Here is a 6968-nt window from a genome sequence, read left to right on the forward strand (position 1 = left end):
ACATCAGACATCTCAGTCCAGAAATGTGCAGTTCTAGGCACAGCCAAGATACTGCTCCCAGGCCTCTGGTAGAGGACCCGAGCTCAGAGGATGAAAGAGACCACCCACGGAGGGTGAGAAGGGAATTTTTTTTTTTTTTATATATATATCTCAAGGACAAAGATGCTGTTGGAGTGTCCTATCCATAATGAACAGCCTGTTTGATCCCATCAGGTTTGTTGCTCCAGTCATAATACATGGAAGGATTCTACTTTGAAAGCTAAACAGTGACACATTTGACAGGAACACACCATTACCTAAAGTGAAGCGACAAAACTGGGAATCTTAGAAAGATTCTCTGCAAGAACTGGGCCACCTGCACATCCCTCACATATGCACCAATAATTCCCTATGCAAAACTGTGTGGAAGGAATTATGTGTCTTCTCTGATACATCTACCATGGCCTTTGGAGTGGCCATAAGTCACAGCCATAAGTGGAGATGGGACAAGCAGTGTGGGTTTCATTTTTGGGAAAGCCAGACTGACACCCCAGTCAGAGCCCACTATCCAATGCCTGGAGCTGTGCGCTGCAATGGAAATAGCTGACTTCATTTTCAGCGAGATTTACTGTCAACCAGACGCAGTGAAATTTTACTGCAACAGTAAGGTTGTTTTGGGTTATGTACATAACCAGAGCAGGCGATTTTATGTATATATGCATAACAGGATTCAGCGTATACACCAGTCTTCAAAACCTGAGCATTCCCCCGGAGCAGAATCCAGCAGACATGGCATCCTGGTCAGTTCATGCCTCCCAGCTATCCTCCACCATGTGGCTCTTTGGACCAGCTTTCCTCCACAAATGCTATCATAAGGAAGAGATCACTCAAACACATGAGCTTGTTATCTAGCTTGTTATCTGCGCAGTATCTTGGCTGTGCCTAGAACTGCACATTTCTGGACTGAGATGTCTGATGTTGTTATCTGGATAGATGAAGACTTTGATGTGCGACCAAGTGTCACATGCTATGTTACAAAAACTCAAACTCTCATTTGAGCGGCAGGTTTGTGGATCCATCCATCCGTCCATCCATCCATTCATTCATTCATTTTCTGTGCACCCTTGTCCCTAGCAGGGTCAAGAGGGGTGCTGGTGCCTATCTCCAGCAAACGTTTCAGGCGAGAGGTGGGGTTTACCCTGGACAGGTCGCTAGTCTGTCGCAGGGGTTTGTGGTTAGTTGGAGGTAAAGAACTCATTAGCTCTATTATTCATTCCTGCATCGCCTGCCACAAACTCAGACGCACAGTCATGGAACAGCAGATGGCTGATTTGCCCCCTGAATGCGTGACAGCAGCGCCACTTTTCACATTCATAGGTATGGATATTTTTGGGCCGTGGTCAGTTACTACCAGACAGACGAGGTGGCCAAGCAGAAAGTAAGCAGTGGGCTTTGCTGTTTACATGCATGTCTACCAGAGCAGTACACATTGAAGTTATTTCTACTCAGGATACATCAGGTTCCTCTCAACTTTTAGATGTTTGATTGTGGGAACAAAACCTTCTACTGATCACACATTTTGACAAGAGGCAACTAGTGAGTGTTTGCTTGTTTGGGAGCCAGCATGCTAGTGCTAGCCTCCATGATATTGTTTGGGCTCTTTTTGTCAGTGCAAACTAACTTTATTTGAGTGTTTCTATGTCACTTTGAAGCATTTAACTAAAAAGTATTTTGAATGGTGAAATACTATTTCCATTGTGTGCTAAAATGGAATATTGAGAAATTTAAAAATGAATATGGACTACTCACAGGAGTTTAATTATTTTTATAGTGTAAACCTATTTACTATAGTAATAAGAAAAAAAAACATATAATCTATTAATATCCTCCTGACTACCAGTAGTTCATTTTTGTCCTCTGTAGAGGACATTTCTAAACTTGAATATCTCCCACCCCCTGCATTCTACTGAATGAATTCCTTTTGGTATCTGGAGAGGACATTTAGGGCTTTTCAATGATACCGCATGTGAAGGGGTAGGACTTTTGTACATACCTTTTTCTAGTTCATAAAAATGGCGTTCATCAGTAATAACAGATTTTATGGGAAGAGACAAAGTAAGTGCATAAAACCTTTTATTACCTTACAAAGACTGTGGGATTTTTAAAAAAATGGTGATTGGATAATATTTTTTTTCCTGGTATATATAATATATTAATATAACCTATTAATATAATGGATTATATTAATATAATGATTTTTGATGTTGATAAGACTCAGGGTTATGAATTATCAGGTCTGTTTTACACAAGCCAGGTTCCTGTGGAAGATCCTATTCCAGATCTTGTTCCAGGCCAGGAGACAGGATCTGCTCCTGTCTGTTGCCAAGCGGACCAGACTGGCAAGCTAACCATCCATCAAATCAAGAGAAACGTCACATCCCTTCAACTCCTTCCTGTCTGGTAGGATATATTCAAACCCACAGCCACACTTTCATTCTTACTCTGGACTGAACTGAATTGGATCCTTTTCCATCATCCTGATCACTTCCATGAAAAAGCTGAATTGTTAAATGTTGCCTTGGATAAAGAAAAAAAAACATTTCTAGGATTTTTTGGACTATTTGAAGTACTTCTCTGTATATATTGTTGTAAATATTATTTAATACACTTCACTAATTTTGCACTATTCGGTTGTCTGTGTTTTAACAAATTACCACTCCCTCCAGCAGTCGAGCCAGGAATTTTCTCATCTGACCTCATTAACTAACTTATAATTCATTCTAATATCCATATATGTAATATCTTACATAAAGAAAAAAACAACAACAAACAATTCAGGCTGCTGCACCCTCCACCCTTCAAACCTTTCCTTTCCAAGAAACAGAAGTAGATTTCTAAGATTAACATTTTATTTTCTAATTATGTTTTAGTTGAGTGCAATGCAATCTTTGTAGGAACATGTTTTATGACAATGTTTTTGCTTTTAAAAAAAAATCAAATTAGAGGTGTGCATAAAAGGAACATCTTTCTCAGATATAATGAACACATGAACAGCTTTGGCTAGTAATTAGGTGCAAAAATTGAAAGATTTTTTTCCCCCTCTTCTCTCCATTTCTTCACTCCTGCAACAAGAAGAAAATAAGACATAATTACAAACAGTACAAACACATTTCAGCAAAACCATAACACATTTTCAAGTAGCTTACAGTTAGAAATTATAACCAAAATGCTTCAGTTGTTAGGTCTAGATTCATGCTTTTTCACATAGCACCAGATTGGTTTGCACAGCTTTTACTCCATAATAAAATAATAATTATCAGGTTATCTTTAACTGCTACGTTAAAACCTGTTTGATGATCTGAAACGTTAATTGAAAAAAAAATAAATCACCACAACATCTGGAAGGGAGAAACATTTTATCGTGAATGTTTGAAATGTTTTGGAAAGAAAATGAAAGTGAAAGAAAGCGATAAATTTTACACTCACTGAGAAAACTTTTAAGATTTTGAGAAACGCTCCGTGATTGGTTCAGGGGGCACAGGCTTCACTTCTCTCTGTTCCCCTCTCATTTCTGCAAGGGCCACATCTTCTGGAACAACTGAGACACCAAGATCACACAAAGTTTCTGTAATAATCCTCAAGTTTCGTGCAAATTATGAAAAGGCTAAAACAAGGACTGTACCTGGTGAGTCCCCATGGGAATGGACGGACATCAACTCAACTCCGACAACAACAACAAGGAGTAGGAACAGAACCAGGACTTTCATTTTCTTTGAGAGGACATGGACGATCAGTCGCACAACTGGTTTATGATAATCAAAAACAGAAGGTTGAAATGAAAGCTCACCTCAGGTGCAGCGTATTAGCTGGGAGTAATCAGCGGATCTCATTGTGATAGGCTCTCAGAGGTTTTGGAGTTTACACATACCGGACTAACAGGTATGAAAATGGGTGCGTCTCTAAACTATTTTAAGAATGTTACCCAGTCGACTGCCAGTCCAAATGTGTCCCTGAAACAGTTCACTCATTGTCATTTTAAGAACAGAGAACAGCCTATTGTGTGGCTTAGCTGGTGAGACTGAATTGTTCATAAGACTTTCTCTTCATTGTACTTTTCTAGAAGCTATAACCAACAATAAGTTCATCCATTTTACTTACTTATGCTTCTGTCACCAAATTAAGGCTTTAGCAGAAGTATACTTCAAAAACTCTGGTTAGGTACACCATCCAATCATAATTTATGACAGGTTATGAATATGAATATGAAAATAGGGAGAGGGGAAAGGGAGGAATTTCACACCTCTTCACACAGCTCTCATTGTCTGTACTTGTGTCTGAAAGACACCTATCTCCTACTTTTCAGTCTAATCGACTTGCATCTAATCGAGTTGTATCCTCTCCTCTCTCTGTCTCCTGTGTCTGAAAGACATGTCTACTGTTCTTTTGTGGTCTATTCGAGTTGTCTCCTCGCTCCCCATTCTTTGTACTGTGTCTGAAAGACACCAACTGTTGGGAACTGGGGTTTTGCCTCTTTGTGGGGATTTTCTGTTTGTATGCTGCTTCCCTCGGCATCCACTAGACCAGAGGTTCCCAAACTGTGGGGCGCGCCCCCTAGGGGGGGCGCGGGAAGCCGTCTGGAAGAAAAAAACAAACAAAAAAACCCATGAACGCTGTATGCGCTGGGTTTTTACCTTAGAATGGCCAACTCTCTGTTATTCCTCTGTCAATTTGATACAATAGGGGCTTCCGCACTTCCCATATCTGTGTCCTCTGTCACTTTTATCAGTTGTTAAAACTGTTTAATCCGTTGTTAACATGTCGTAACCTGTTTTTCCGAGCCGCCTTTAAACGCAACATGAGCGCTACGACGCTCGCGCTGGGTTTACACCTGTGCAGCAGTGAAGGAGACCTGCTGCTGCTGTGCAGAGCAACGCAGGAGTGTGTTAGAATCATGGCAGTAAACCAGCAAAACGTAAAGAACTTTTCACAGTTTTTCCCCCAAACTAACAGACTGTTGAGTCATGCTGTTGGATGCAGGTAAAGTTAACTAAAAGATGACTAGCTAATAATACAGCACCTTAAGCTTGTTAACAAGTAGCTTAGGCTACTGGTGTTGTTGTCTATGTTCAGCTACGATTCATTTTGCCCCCCAAAAAGTTGATTTCCGCCCCCCCTCCCCTTGTTCATCTTGAGTCAGGGCAGAGTATAACAGGGAGTCTCTAAGAATCCATCCCCCACCCCCTTCGCTCACACACATCGTTCAACCAGACAGCTATTTGTAAGCCATTGGGGGAAGGGGGTCGGGGGGGTCAGAAATAGTTTGGAAACCACTGGGGGGGCCCAGGAGAAAAAGTTTGGGAACCACTGCATTGAGGCTCTTTAAATGTGTATATATTAGAAATTTTAAATTGACATTTGTGACTGTATCCAAAATAGACCAGAGTGTATTTGCTTTTTGTGAGGGAATGCAACACTTAAGAGGAAATGCAATACTTTGTGCCAAATCTACTGGTGCTTTTTTTTTGTTTTTCTAAATAAATTCATTCATATTCAATCTGACACAGAAGATGCGGTGTATATGTCACAGAATCCAGATCACTGTGTGGGTGTGAAAGCTGACTGAAAGAGGGCAGAGGATGACACAGAAGACTGGGAAATATGCGGACGAGCTGCAATGAGACCATGAAATTAGGGAGAGCCAGCGAGCACTAACACTTAAGAAAAATGGTTCAGCGATTAAGAGATCAGTGGGCAGCTGGGGTTGGAAGGCAGAATGTGGACAAGAGACAAACTGAGTCAGATACGATGGATTCCTGACAGAATTTGGAGCGATCTAAAGCGATAGAGGGATAAGAGGGCTGAGGTGACCTGACCGGGGAATACTAAATGAAGCTGACAAAAGAGCATCTGCCATTAGAAAGGCGGAGCCGGTGATATTTCAGTCAGCTTAAAACCCGACTCTGGGAACCACACAAGCTAATCACATCTCTGAAGATGCCAGGACTAACCAGCAACGGGAAGTACTGGTGCACTGACAGTGACATCATTCGAATGAGTCAGGAGCAGGTACGTCTTACTAGATAATGCTCCCATGGGCGTAGCGAGGTTTGCCGGTTGATGAGGCTGAAGAGCCTGAGATACGTGGAAGTGAGCGTGGCTGTCTCATGGCGCCGTTCTCTTGGAGGTGAGCTGGAAGAGACGATCTGGGCGAAAGAGCGAGTCCACAATGAGATGAGAGCAGAGAAGAGCCAACGAGCATCAGTGGTGGGAAGGAAAAGGACGGTAGATCGTGGAGAGGACCAGCACTTGGGAGCAGGGGTCAGCCCTAGGGAGCCGCAGCAGCAAAGTGATGGTGAGCCTGAGCGGGGAACCATGCAGAGGACAGAGAACGTGAAGGAGGGAAGAACAGGAGATTTCCAACTTTTCTGCCACTGATGGAGGCCAAAGGAAGGCATGATGGGGGTAGGGAGATCAGCGAGGAGTAGCTGAAAGTCAACATGGCCGGTGGCCGGGGGATATTCCCTGCTGGATCTGAGCCATGAAAAAAGGGAAGGATGACCGGAGGGTGCTTCTGCGGGCCAATCAGGGATGGAAGGACCAGGATCACTGACAGAGAGTAGGTAGCTGAACTAGCTGACTAAATGTCGGACAGGTAGGAAAAGTGTGCACATAAGCTCGGTTGTTTGGCCTTTTGAAGGAGCTCTTGCATGATGATTGGCTGGGGCTGGGGCGGAGCGGCGATCCAGTGCCGGTAGGATTAAGAGAGTCTCACAACTTGAATTTACGCCTTTTTTCCTAGTTTATATTATGTCTGTAATATAAACTAGGAAAAAATGCTAAAACTTTCACTTGGTATTATATCTATACTGAAAAACATAAGTTTTTTTCTTTGTAATTTCTAACCAAAGTTATAAAGAGCCAATGTGGAAGATAAAAAGAGCCACTCATAGCTCCAGAACCACAGGTTGCTGATGCCTTGGGTGCCAAGT

The 6968-nt window shown here is 42.3% G+C and overlaps 1 long non-coding RNA gene across 2 annotated transcripts; it reads right to left on the bottom strand.

Annotated features, from left to right (window-relative positions):
* Positions 1-2874: 2874 nt before the first annotated feature.
* On the bottom strand, positions 2875-4113 carry LOC103130766 (uncharacterized). Of its 2 annotated transcripts, XR_475264.2 has the most exons (4): positions 3827-4113; positions 3662-3749; positions 3466-3577; positions 2875-3101 (listed from the first exon to the last, which is right to left on the bottom strand). It is a non-coding gene; the product is annotated as an uncharacterized LOC103130766 (long non-coding RNA). The 2 variants fall into 2 exon arrangements; XR_475263.1 differs by lacking the exon at positions 3827-4113 and having other exon boundaries at positions 3662-3820.
* Between the last annotated feature and the right edge of the window lie 2855 nt (positions 4114-6968).

This window comes from Poecilia formosa, unplaced genomic scaffold, assembly GCF_000485575.1.
Source record: "Poecilia formosa unplaced genomic scaffold, Poecilia_formosa-5.1.2 Scaffold670, whole genome shotgun sequence".
Taxonomy (NCBI): domain Eukaryota; kingdom Metazoa; phylum Chordata; class Actinopteri; order Cyprinodontiformes; family Poeciliidae; genus Poecilia; species Poecilia formosa.